Consider the following 13,920-nt stretch of genomic DNA (forward strand, 5'->3'; position numbering starts at 1 on the left):
AGAAATCTAAAAAAACAAGGTCTCAAATGTGGGATCAAGAAATCAAAACAATGTCAACATGGAACTGAAATCAGATCTAGAAACATCAAGAGAGATGAAAGAATCTGAAAAAACAAACAGTCGGCAAGAACGAGTTGATAGTATATGAAAACAACTTCTTTCCCAGTAGAAATGCAGCCATTAATGTCATCAAATAGCACGATTCAGCATTTTGAACAACACTGTACAAGTTCTTGGATATATAGACTGAACAAATCCTAAGTAAATATTAGATTTCAACCTAGGCTAAAAGAATTAAGCTTACATCTTCAGGATATGAATATAGATATTTCAATAGGGAATAAAAATTTTAAATATGCCAAAACAACACTATAAAGAAGAATCGCATGCGACGAATTAATGCGCTAACTTGTTCAACAGAAGCACGGTCTCTTTTGTCAGTGATGTTAGTTTTATCAATGGACGTTACTCGGAGACTTTGACAAGTAACAGTTGTCACAGAACTGGACATGCTCATATTTTCCCTCCCTTCCTACTCCTACGTCGGCAATTTTCACAAATTACGAATAAAACATCACATAAGTTAATAGAAGATGAAACTATGCATGTATGGTTCAGAACATTGATCAAGTTACAAATGTACTGAATTACTATGAAAGAAACCAACAAGGAGACACTCTTGTGCAGAGAACTAATGGTGATACGTTATCAGAACCAAACTACGTACAATGTGGAAATGAGCATAAGAGAAGCTACTACTAGAAAAAAGGCTGTGAGGGTGAATTACCCAATGGCCACGTGTCAATATCCCAAGGGATGAGTCTATGATGGAATGATGAGATAAGAGCATCAAATCATACTCCAAAAAGGTGAGTTTGTCTGAATCGAGACGCCTGCTACAACATCGCATGAACGAAGCGTGTGAGGAGTAGTCTACTCTGCTCAAACGGTCAAGTCTAAAAAGAAGCACTGCATTTAATGAAGGATAAGAAGAGATGAGAGCGGATCTATATCGTAACGAAAGGCTCGGGCGATCTATATACTACGACCCAGAGGTGATACAGCACGAGGTTCTCTAAGGACGAAGCTATACGATGGCGAGCAGAGAGAGACAAATCGGAAGGAGACAAAGAAAGCCATCACGAGGGATAGTATAAAACTTGTCTGAAGCAACGAAGATGATATATGATAGCTCCACCAGTCCATGTACAAGGAGATGGAAAACTTATGTAACAATATATGGTCTTTCTACAAAGAATTCCTAAGAGAGAGATCTAGACACTGAGAGAGTAAGAAATCTAAGTGATATTTGTAGCTCTTTCAAGGGTAAGAACTTATAATCAATAAAGAAAACATCTTCTTTCCCGTGGATGTAGGTCTTCATCGCCGAACCACGTTATATGCTTATGTTAATCTTTTCTTTCCATGCTCTTTACATCTTGTTCATCTTGAATCTTGAATGATTTAGTAGTTTATAACCTTTAGATTTACTTGGGTGTAGTCATTAGAAAAGATGCAACTACAAAGGCCTACAACATATATGTTTTATTGAAGAAGACAACATTGCTATCTAATTGTGGACAATCATTGTCAGTAGTTTTAATGATAATAAGCATGAAAACAAGCAGACTATCAGTAGTATTGCATCTGTTGTTGTAATCCCAACTGAACTACTACAATACATTATAGAAGATAATTTGCGCAAATTTCAACTCCCCATTTCGCTCACAAAATTTCCAATTATCTCTATTCACCAAAGAAATCCAAATAAGTTAATACACCCATAGACTAGTTGGCCCAAATTATTTTATACGATCTTTCTGTTGTTTACCCAATTTATTTTATAGGATCCTTGTATTTTTCACCCAATTTATTTAATGCGACATCAATAGAAGAATACCCAATTAATGTTGTATTAAACATCAAATTCCTAATTCATGTTGTCAAATAGGTGTAAAAATTGTCAATAATCACTCAAAGCAAATAGACCGACATATCTGAAGGAACACTAAAAGATCAGGACAGAAAGAGCTGGAGTGTTAGATTTTGGCTTGCGTAAAGTAAACCCCGACATACCTGATTCTACATAATCTCAAGTTCAATTTTGGATGACCTCAAATCCACGCTTACAAACAAACAGATATAACAAACCACTTATCAGCTCATATAATAGATTACTCCAAGACTCAAAAAATTTCTTAAATGGTCTATAAAATACCTTTAGTTCATAAGAAACCAAACCACCCAAAATCAATTAGCCATCCATACACTTTATCTATTGTCTTCATCTACACAAGATCGCAGTAAGGAGGAATTAAAGCATTGCACTAGGGTTTCTCCATCAATTGCTAACCATGGCATCGCAATAACAAACAATTGAATTGGAGTGCTGCGGAGATCGGTGATTTGCTGATCAATGGGAATAATATTGATGGGGGAACATGCTTCTGTTAGAGAGATTTATTTTAATCTTCCATATTAATTCAAGGATTAACCAATACCAGCATATATTAACTATGGGTAAGGACTGATGGGCAAAAGTAGAAAAGAAAAAACCAAACTTCAAATATATGGACGGACAACCGATTTTATCCGTCAACTAAGGTTGACTCAAAAGTTATCTGTCAGTGAAGCAAAACTGAAATCTTAGGAATTTTATGAGGATTGCTCAAAGAAAATCTCTTAATAAAATTAAGATACTGCATGGTCTCTTCTTTTCTTGTTTTGAAGCATGAATTATACATTACTAAGCTTTTTGCATTTTTGACCGCAACCTTCCAACCACGTAACCGATGTTCATCCTAGTCCTGACCCACTCAACTGTACGTTTATACCTAGCACCTAAACATTTTTTGTGTACCATCTATCTATATATGGTGCAGTAGCTAGTATGTTGGTCATTATGAGGCAGCTGGCCAGTAGGGTAACTGCTCTCACTTTCTCATATCTCGCTCCATTTTCCCCAAAACGCATATGAATTCCCAATTTCTAATTAGTACTCCTTCCGTTTTAAAATAATAGGCAGGTTCGTGTGTAATTTATTTCTTGGTTCCAGAAAATTGGGAAAATAAGTAAATACATGCGGTAAGGAAAAACAATTAGGAAAAGCTGACTTTCTTATTGACGTGATTTGTTTAGGCAAACTTTTCCATTGTATGATGGGAGTTTTTTCCACCTGAAACGGGAGTATTTGGTGTAAACACGGTGTAACCCAAATTTTATTATCCCGATCACTGAAGTTTTTATGCCTGAGAATGTGTTGCGTATGACGAATAGGTCTTACGTGATATATGGTTAACAAACGGAATATATAGCTAAAGCGATGTTTTGTATGACCTCGGCTGACAAAGAAAGGCATTGTTAGTTTAAGAAATAACGAAACTGATTTTAACAAAGAATATGTTTTCAAACTTGCAATTGTTCAATGCTGATTTTAAAATTGTTCAATGCTGATTTTAAAATCTTACTTGGTTAGAGATTTCTTGAAATGTTAGAGGAAATTGAAGAACAAATGAAACGACTTGGTACTTTTTAGTTGAGGTCCCATGCCTATTAAGTTCAACTTAAGAGTTAACATGGGTGTTGGCCAGTACAATGTATTCACTGTCTAAGAGTTTGTGTTACAATTTCTTATCTTGCTTTGGTAAGTTTATTTGGGACTTGAAACCAACTGCAATCTATTGGTCCTTAGCAAAAGATGTAAAAACTGTAATAAAATACTTTTAAAATATTCTTTGTTGTCAACTGTGATTTTATATTTACTTAATTAGCCGTTTATTTTATTTTTTCCTTTTCTTCTAGCTCTCGTATAGAGCTTTGTGCATTCTTTTCTTCACCGAATTCCCCCTTTTGATTTAAAAAGCATGCTATTAAGTCTAAAGTATTTCGAGCTTGTATACACTATATGTAGGTTGCAATTCCATATCAGAGAAGTAAGTGGATGTTTGAAGAGTATGATGTATAAAGATAAAGCAAAGTGAAGACATAAGAAATGAGCTAATTTGCAAAGATGCGAATTACATTATGTTGTGTTTATAAATACATTTATCTTGGGGCTCGATTACTTTTAAGTATCTTTCTTCACAAAAGAGTATATGAAACAAAAAGGTTCTTACTTGCGCCAGGCATTACGGCTTGCCCTCAAATTCGTGAAGCTTCTGCCCTCTAGCTCTGATAGCCCCACACGGAAATGATTCAAGCTGTGATGAGTGGATTTTGATTTTCATCAAACATTAGATTACTCAAAAACTCAAAACTTATATATATATCCCTTAGGTGTATTGTGAAGACCCGTGAGAATAAGGGGTATTTATTCAATTTCCATTTGTTTTCAAGGAATCAATTCCAAGAAAGGATAAAAGAGGAAGACGACCGGTTTGAGAAATTACAAATTTCACACAATTTTTCTCTTTCAGCCGCATTATCAATATCGTTGTTACAAGCATACAAGTTACAACAACAAAGTTAATATCATAAAATGACACTAAACATAGGGAGTATATTTTTGACGCTAATCAGTAGATCCAGCTAATTGAAAATACTATGATTTTTGTTTTTTAATAAAAAGTTGAAGTTGTTGGGTAGCAGTCTGGATTAAATAAATAATATTAGAAGTCGAGGCCATCAAATGTGTTTACCTACGATTGATTTTTCATTCATAAGAATGCGTTATCTATGACAAATTGGTTTTTTTGTAATGTTAGGTTACCTAGTTGAATATATAAAAAAGCTGAAAAAGGAAAAGGCAAACCATGAAGGCCTTGATACTTCAAGGTTAAAATATAACAAATAATATCCTTTCAAATTGTCAATGTTTAGTATTGATTTTAAAATTTTACCGGGTTAGAGAATTCTAAGACGTTAAACCAAATCTTTAATCTATGCCTACTTTGGTTCAACTCTATACTGCGTAAGTAAGTTTCAAGGAAGTGCTTGGTATTTTTCATAGATGGAAATTGTGTTCTTATTAGCGGGTTTCAACATTTAAAATGATACTCCCTCCGTCCCACTAATAAGTGACCTAGTTACTATTTGATTTTGTCTTACTATTAAGTGACCTTTATCACTAAACAAGGAGATATTTCTAAAATTATTCTTTTAATTGATTATAAGAAATATAAGAAATATGCATAATTTGATAGCCATGTTTATATTCGTTATGTAGGTGTTTTAAAATGCTTTTTAATGGTACGAAGTTTGCGAACATCCGTGGTGTAGTTTGAGAGATAAATCATTTCAAAATTTCACTATTTATTATCCAGAAGGTATAATTGTAAAAAGTGCTTACAAATACATTTTCCCCTTGCTTGCCTTAAAAATTGTTCAAATTTAAACTAGATCACTTAATAATGGGATGGAGGGAGTATAAAAATATTTTAAAATAAATTATTATGTTTTATTGGAACCAGTGGTTCAAAACGGTTCTCTAACAATTATCTCTGTGGGTTAGCTTAGCATAGTTGTTGCTTTTTGTAAATACTTTTACTGAACTTGAATTGATTCGTAAGATAAGAAAATCTTAGGACATATCTGCTTCACGCCCCCACCACAATTTCGTGAAACTAAGACATTTTATCAAAGCAGATAGTTCTAACAAAAAGTATGGGACGGGATTTGTTTCGAGAGACATAAAACAATCTCCTGATCCGGCTTCTGCTCCTGCTCCGTTGAAGCTGCAGATGGAAGAAAAACACAGGGTAATAAGCCGAACTGATTTTACGATCCTTCCCAAGGTAGGGGGAGAAACTATTGTTGGAACCCTTGAAGCTCATGTAAACGGATTCATATACGCGGCCTCCAGTTTCCGCATGCAATTTTTTCTTAACAATATTAAAACATCTCTCTTCCGACTTGGAGATAAGAGGATGCCGCCTCTCGTACAATTCCACTTGCAGGACTCCATCATTATAGGGGAAGAAACGACAAAAGATATCCAGTTCCAATTGGTGCAGTGCCCTGCGGGACAGAAGAGATCTGGTCATTATTCAGATAAAATTGAGAAAGAAGAGCAAATCAGGGATGGGGGCCGTAACGGGGATTTAAAGAACTTTGTCGTCAAAGTTGAAGATCGACGGAGTTCCTATGAATCATCTTATTTTTTTGAAAAGATAGAGAAAGATTATGAATTTTATGGGGTTCTTCCCTCGAAGGCACCCGCCGCCTTTGCCCTGACTATATTTTCCCTAATTGTGCTTGTAGAAACACCTTTCCTTGTCGTCCCACTGCATGAAATTGAGATTACCAGTAGAAATTGATATGACAGTCGTATTGCAGGACTTCAAGGAGGATGCGATTGAAATCAATTCAATTCCCCTAGAGTCGTTTGCTGGCATAGCACAAACCATTTGTCACGTGCAGTACTATGTGAATGCTGAAAAACCAGATTGGAAATCAATAGTGAAAGGAAGAGCAGATTTTCCCGAGAAGTTCATAGAGAATGGTGGATGGGATTACTTTAAACTTGAAGATAGTGCCTACTACATGGAAACAGAATCCAACGAACTGACTATTTCCAGAGAGACGATTTAAATGAGCTCCTCCTAAGTATAAAACGGGTTGAGAAAGGGAAACAATGAACATAAATGTTGTTGATATAGCTTAAGTGCTTCTTCCTTTCAATACAACAATTAATGTCTTTTGAACTTGTTATTGTTCAAATTTGATGTCAAAATTATACCTAGCGAGATCATTCTTGAGATGTTTGAGAAAATTGCAGAACGAGTGGAATTCTGTATTATTGAGTCGTTCCGCTAGCTTCCCGGGTGGCAACTCCACACTACTAAAGTAAGTTTTAAAGAAGGGCCTGCACTCAAGAAAAAGATTGGAAAAGGAGGAGAAAGATGAATAGAATGGTTGTTCTTGCAAAAAATAGCAGTAGTTTTGTGAAAAATCTTTCACTTTTCCCCCTCAAAAGTTGTACGGTGGATACCCTTTTGCTGCAAATTTTCAATGGTGTTGAGCTTGCCATGGACTAGGCACCAAATAAGAAAATTGACTTTCAGAGGTATACCGGTGTTCCAGATAGAAGTATTAGGGAAGTTGTCAAGAAAAGCAATAGCTATTATCTGAGCATATAAAGACTTGACTGGGACATACCCGAGCTATTCAACCCCCATCTTCTACTGTCAGGTTCAAGATTAGGAAGATAATCACCAACACCAATTGATACAGAAAGATTTTCCAGTTCAGTAGTTTCCATATTTGTCTGAATTCTTTTGAAAAACAAAATGCCAACCACCATTAGATGAAACCATATCAGCGATTCATTCTTGTTCTTACTGATCTTATAGATATTAGGAAAAGAAGTAGCAAGCCTTGTATTACCAGACCATATGTCATGCCAGAATTAAATTTGTCTCCCTGAATGCACAATGAGATTCGAGTTATCACTAAAAAGAGTGTTAACTTCATCAAAATATGGCTCCCTCAACAATCTTTGATAACTTTTGTTGTGCAACATCTAAGAAGTCCCTTCCCACTGTGCTTCCCTAAACTTTCATACAAAGACGACTTAATTTAGCAACAATTTCATGGCAGTTTTTCGGTGAATCTATATTGCAACATTTATAAAACATGTCAAAAGGCCATGTATGTGTGACCTATTCTTTCAAGAAGTCGTGCCAAAACTAGCTACCAGTATAGTCAAGTAAGTGACATTAAACAGACACTCTTTCTTTTTGTGTTCATAAAACATACTCCTATGCTTTTAATGCAGACATTGGCCTATCAAATTTATTTTTATGTCCGCTAAGACCATTGGAATCAATTTTCAACAAACATGGAGTTGAAGCATCCAACGAATTTAATTAATACATCGAAATTAAATCTGAAAGTGAATGAACAAATAACCCTTAAAGAATTCCCAACTACTAGTCACCAATAAACCATTTTGTAAGTGCGGAAAAGCCTTTTTTTATGAATAAAGAATGTAAGCTCAACAATCTGACTATCATAAAAGAAAGATGTTTTATATGATCTTGTAATTAGAAAAGGCGTCGAGAATGGAAATAGGCGAACAATGGAGCCTTAGATAGTTTAAGGTTATCTTTTACTTTAAATATAACATCTAATGTCTTTTCAACTTGTTATTTGTTCATTACTTTATTTGAAGATATACTTAGCTAGAGACTTTTTTGAGATGGTAGAGGAAAATGAAATATGGATGAAATTCGGGATTTCTGAGTTGTTGAGATAGTTTTCGTATTGTGTGCCTTGGTTGGTTTAAGCAATGGAGGAGTTAGAACTGGTCTAGCTGGATGGTGTTATGATGATTTACGATGGAAAGCATCAGATCGGATGCACGATTTCAAGAGAGGTTACTTAGCCCTTGCTTCGCCAAGATCTATTTTCTTTAGCCAATTCGTAAGTGTGTGTGTGTTGTGTTATTCTTTCTCCATGAGTCTTCTGGTTATTCCTCTACACATTCCGATTTCGGCAAATCTAACTTTCCACATCAAGCTCCATACGAGGCTTTGTTATCAATTCTAACTGTCACACTTTTTGCTGTTCAAGGATTAATATCAGTTGGATTCTTTGCTATCGGTTCCAAGGTTATTTCAAGTCTTTATAAATTATCTTTATGTTCTCATTCCGTAATATAAAATGAAGTTTTAAGGAATTAAGGGTGTGTGACCAGGAAAAGTTTCGGAATCTTGAATTGAAAAGGCAAGTAATTAACAAAGAAAAGATAAATATAGAGTTTTTACGAAAAATTTAATTAATATTAATCTCGCACCTTGCGCCAACCAACCCTACTTGTTATTGTGACGTCCTTGACACCGTACATTTGCAGTCGGTCATCCAACCCTAGCTTTATTTTGTTAAAAAAGAGTTTATTATCTTTTAACAGAAGGAGGAATTTTATTATCTTCAAAAGAGAGTTTGATAAACTCTTGGTACATTCTAGCAAGGTTCTATGTCCTGCGTACAAGTAGGGATCGTGCCCTATTCTAGGACTTTTTGATTGGTCCTGTTAAGCAGTGTAGGATTTTAGGTACTTGATGTTCCATGGGCATTCAAGTTCTTCGCCATCAGCTTTGAGCAATCTGTATGCTCCATCTCCTGCCTTAGCTAGGACTGTAAGTGGGCCTTCCCATACGGGTGCAAATTTTCCTGACTCGCATTGGTAGGGAGGGATCTCGCGCCAAATCTTATCGCCTGGGATGAAATGTCTCTGGTGAACACGCCTGTTGTATTCCCGAGCCAATCTTCTGTGATAGTTTTCTATTGTTTGGAGAGCGATCTCTCTGTTTTCTTCAAAATCGTCCAACTTGGTGAGTATCATGTCTGAGATCAGGTTTTACTCTCATGCCTCAGTCTTGGTTGTGGGGATCATGGCTTTTGTTGGTATGATCGCCTCTGTGTCGTATGTGAGGGCGAAGGGAGACATCCATGTTGCTTCCCTCCTGGTGGTCCAATAGGCCCACAGGACATTGTGTAGTTGTTCACACCAGCTTGCTCCATATCCATCCAGTTTCTTTTTGAATATGTCGGCGATGGTTTTATTTGTGGCTTCTGCCTGACCATTGCTTTCAGGATAGATGGGCGTAGATTTATTTTTTCTAATTTTTAAACAATTGAAGAGAATATCAATGTTTTTCCCGCGGAGTTGGGCCCCGTTGTCTGATACAATGGCGGCTGGGATACCGAAGCGGCATATTATATGCTCGAATAGGAATTTAAAGACATCGTGGTCTCTGATGTGTCTTAGAGCCGATGCTTCTACCCATTTAGTGAAGTAATCCGTGGCCACAATTAAATATTTTCTTTGTCCGGTACCGGCTCTCAGGGGTCCAACAATATCGACTCCCCATTTGGCGAATGGCCAAGGGCTTAGGACAGACTTTAAGTCCATTGAAGGTGCATGCCTTCTCTTACCAAATTTTTGACATTCGATACAAGTTTTTTCCATTTGTTTTGAATCTTCGTTCATGCGAGGCCAAAAGTATCCTTGGAGTCTCGCTTTGTGAGCGACAGATTGTCCTCCACTATGATTTCCTGCGTATCCATAGTGTATTTCTTTCAGTATGCTATGGCCTTCTGTGAATGAGAGACACCTAAGAAGAGTTCCTAGGTAGGATTTTTTGTATAAAACACCATCTCGGAGCTGATAATTCCCAGACCTTGATATTATCTTATGTGCAACGAGTTGGTCTCCGGGAGATGCCCATTAGTTAGGTATTTTATGATTGGTGTCCTCCAGTCATCCTCGGGTAGACTCTCTTCTTGTGTTACTGAGTCAACATCGAGGATGTCCATATTTCCTTCTATGGGGATAAAAGGGAGGAGAACCCTTTCGATTCTGACATTTGTGGCCTCGGGCTCTCTTGCCATAGAGGCTATGAATTCTAAGGCATCAGCATATCTGTTATTGGTTCTGTTTAGATGGCGGAACGTGATGTTTGGTATTTGTTGCATGTAATGTCTGGCGAGTTGGAGATATCGCTGCAAATATGGGTCTGAGGCTTGGTACACTCCATCTATCTGGCGGATGATGAGTTGCGAGTCACTTGTGAGTCGAACGTCACTGATTCCTAGTGCGATGATGACTCGGATGGCGTGTATCACTGCCTCCTACTCGGTTATATTCTTTGTAGTGGGAAATTCGAGTCTCAGACTGTAGACGATTCTTCGGCCAGTTGGGGTTGTGAAAACCATTCTGATGCCAGATCCTTCCGAGTGACATGACCCGTCTACAAAGACTTCCCATCGGCTTGGATCTTTTGAGCGAAGTATCTCGGGTGGGTCTTCGAGCTCGTCTTCCATTCCGTGGATTTTCTCGATATTGTCGGTGTTATCTAATGGGAAATCGTCCAGGAAATCCGCAACCGCTTGCGTCTTAATTGTCGTTTGGGCTTGATACTTCACACCAAATTGCTAGATTTGGGATCCCCATTTAGAGATCCTTCCTGCTCTGTCGGCATGATCGAGTACAGACTCTATTGGGGCCTTCGTGATGACTGTCACAGTGTGTGCATGTAAGTAAGTGCAGAACTTCTATGTTGCGTAGACCAGAGACAACACCATCTTTTCGATTTTAGAATAGTTCCTCTCTGCTGACGTCAGAGTTTTGCTGATGAATTAAATTGGTTGTTCTAATTCTTTGTCTATGCAAGTAAGTACTGCACTAATCGAAGTATTGGTCACTGATGGATAGATACAGAGGTTTTCTCCTGGGTCTGGCTTCTTAAGGATTGGCAAGTTGCCAAATTTTCTTTGATTTTTTGAAAAGCTTCTTCACAGTCACTGGTCCATGAAAATTTCTCACCCTTTTTAAAGGTATTAAAGAAGTCTCTTTATTTGTCGGAAGATCTAGTGATGAACCTTCCCAAGGCTGCTAGTCGACCATTTAGTCTTTGCACGTCTTTGACCGTTGCTGGGGAGGGCATCTCTAGTATAGCTTGCACCTTCTCGGGGTCAACCTCGATTCCTCGTTTGGTGACCAAATATCCCAAGAATTTCCCTGAGGTTACTCCGAAGGCGCATTTTGCCGGGTTGATTTTCATATTGAATTTCCTCATTTGTGCGAAGATTTCCTTGAGATCACTTGCATGATCTTGTGGGAGTTTACTTTTGACAAGCATGTCGTCTACATATACCTCTAGGGTCTTATGTATCCATCCATCAAACATCTTTTCCACCATTCTTTGGTACATTGACCCTGCGTTTTTTAACCCAAATGGCATTTTAGTGTAGCAGTATAGACCACGAGGAGTGAAGAAGGCAGTGTGCTCTTGATCTTCCTCGGCGAGGGGGATCTGGTTATATCCAGAGTATCCGTCCATGAGAAATAGCAATCCGTATCCAGAAGTTGCCTCTACGAGTTGGTCAATGTTAGGGAGCGGGAAGCTGTCCTTGGGACATGCCTTATTAAGATCGCTAAAGTCGATACAAATTCTTACTCCCCCATTTTTTAGGCACTATTACCATGTTAGATATCCATGTTGGATACTGTACTTCACGTATTACCCCGGAGGACTCCATCTTCTTCAGCTCCTTTTGGATAGCTTCATGGTATTCTGATGCCACCTTGCGCATCTTTTGCCGCATGGGCTTGTGCTTCCGGTCGATTTTGAGGTGATGATATCATATTTCTGGATCTATCCCTGGAATGTCTTCCATGCACCACGCAAAGACATCGGAATATTCTTTTAGTACTTGTATTAGCTTTTCTTCCTCTTCCTTGTTGAGGAGAGTTCATATTTTTACCATACCCGGATTTTCGGGTGTTCGTATGTTTACCTCTTTGGTCGGATCCGAGGCTGAAAAGTTTGATTTGAGTTCTCCTATGTCGGAAATGTTATGTATGGGTCCCATGGGTGAGTCCGATGGGGGATTTTCCTCCGTTATGGGTTCGTTGTTCGAGCGTCTTGCCTCATTGGTGCTAGCTATATATGCATCAATCTCTGCCTGATTCTTGGCATTCTTAGCTCTATTCTTTTTTGCTCTGGTGGAGTTTACTTTGTTCTCACCATTCTGAAACTCCATTTTGTAACAATATTTCGCCTCGCCCGAGTCTCCAATGATTTCTGCCACTCCATTAGGCGTAGGAATCTGAGCCTTTGATGGTAAGTCGAGGCTACCTCTTTGATCCCGTGGACCCAGGATCGCCCGACAATGGATGTATAGGGTGATATTACATCTACCACACATAAAGTGGTTAGGGTGAGGATTTTTCCAACCCGGATTTCTAACGTTACCTCGCCCCTTGGGCGGGTTGATGACCCATTGAAGCCAAATATGTTATAAGTGGAGGGTATGAGACACTCGTCTCTAAGACCCATTTGTTTGAATGTTTCATATAACAAAATTTCAACTGAACTACCTCAGTCAATTAAGATTTTGGGCATTGACCATGGTATCACTTTAGGCTTTCCTTCCTTGCCTTCGTACTCAGGGAGTGCAATGGCCATCGTGACCACCAGTGGATCGTTATGGTTTCGTCCTCCGTCAGGGGCCTCCGAGGATGAAAAGCTAATGGGTAATTTCATCCATTGATCAATCGAGGGCTCTCTGGAAACACTGAAAACTTCATCACCGTGGAAGTTTCGTTTGTGAATTCGTCCTGTAATGTTTCCTTCTCGTATAGGTGTGGTAATCGCCGAGTGTGATATAGTATTACACCCTAATTATTGTGCCTCGCGGGGGATCTCCTCACGATGTATGGTTCCCCAGTGATGTAACTCAAAGCTGTTGTAGATAGCGATAAAAGGGTTGTTTTAAGACTTGTGAAGGCAATGAAGTTTAGACTTAGTAAAAATTTAAAAACATACAAAACTTATTACAAAATTGACTTCAAGATATTAGAAAATAACCAAGACTTCATTAATGATGGTAAATAATCCAAAACTCTAATTATATTTTAAGTCCTTTATATCTTAACTCACTAATAATCAAGCAAATTCTCAAACATCAATTGTATTCCTTAAGCATAGATTATCTAAACAAAGCATAACCTATCTAATTGAATCACAACTTATTAGGAAAATTACGCAAACAATTTAAAACTCTGCAAAAGCAGTGATTGAGTGAATTATAATTAAATATTAGAGAAAATAAAATAGTTACCAATTATTCATGCGTAAATAGCTTCCTCATTGCCTTGGTTGTGGGAAAATTAGACGCTCATCATGTTGGAAACACGCTCAAAAATCATTATTATTGCTCAAAGGGTGTTTACAAATGATGAAAATGGAGAAATAATTCAAAACCGGGTTTTGTAACAATTATGTTTGTTACAAACCAAAAAAAAAGTTACAGAGGATGTGTCGCTGTTACTGTTGCTCTAAGACCCACGGCTCTGTGTCGCAAACACTTGCAAATAAGTATGCCTCTGATGTACGACCCACAGATTTGAGTCGTTGTTACTGTTGGAAAACGACGGTCTTGGATGGTCCGTTCTTCGTGTTCTTCAATGGCAGC

Source organism: Papaver somniferum, chromosome 10 (assembly GCF_003573695.1).
Source record: "Papaver somniferum cultivar HN1 chromosome 10, ASM357369v1, whole genome shotgun sequence".
NCBI classification, from domain to species: domain Eukaryota; kingdom Viridiplantae; phylum Streptophyta; class Magnoliopsida; order Ranunculales; family Papaveraceae; genus Papaver; species Papaver somniferum.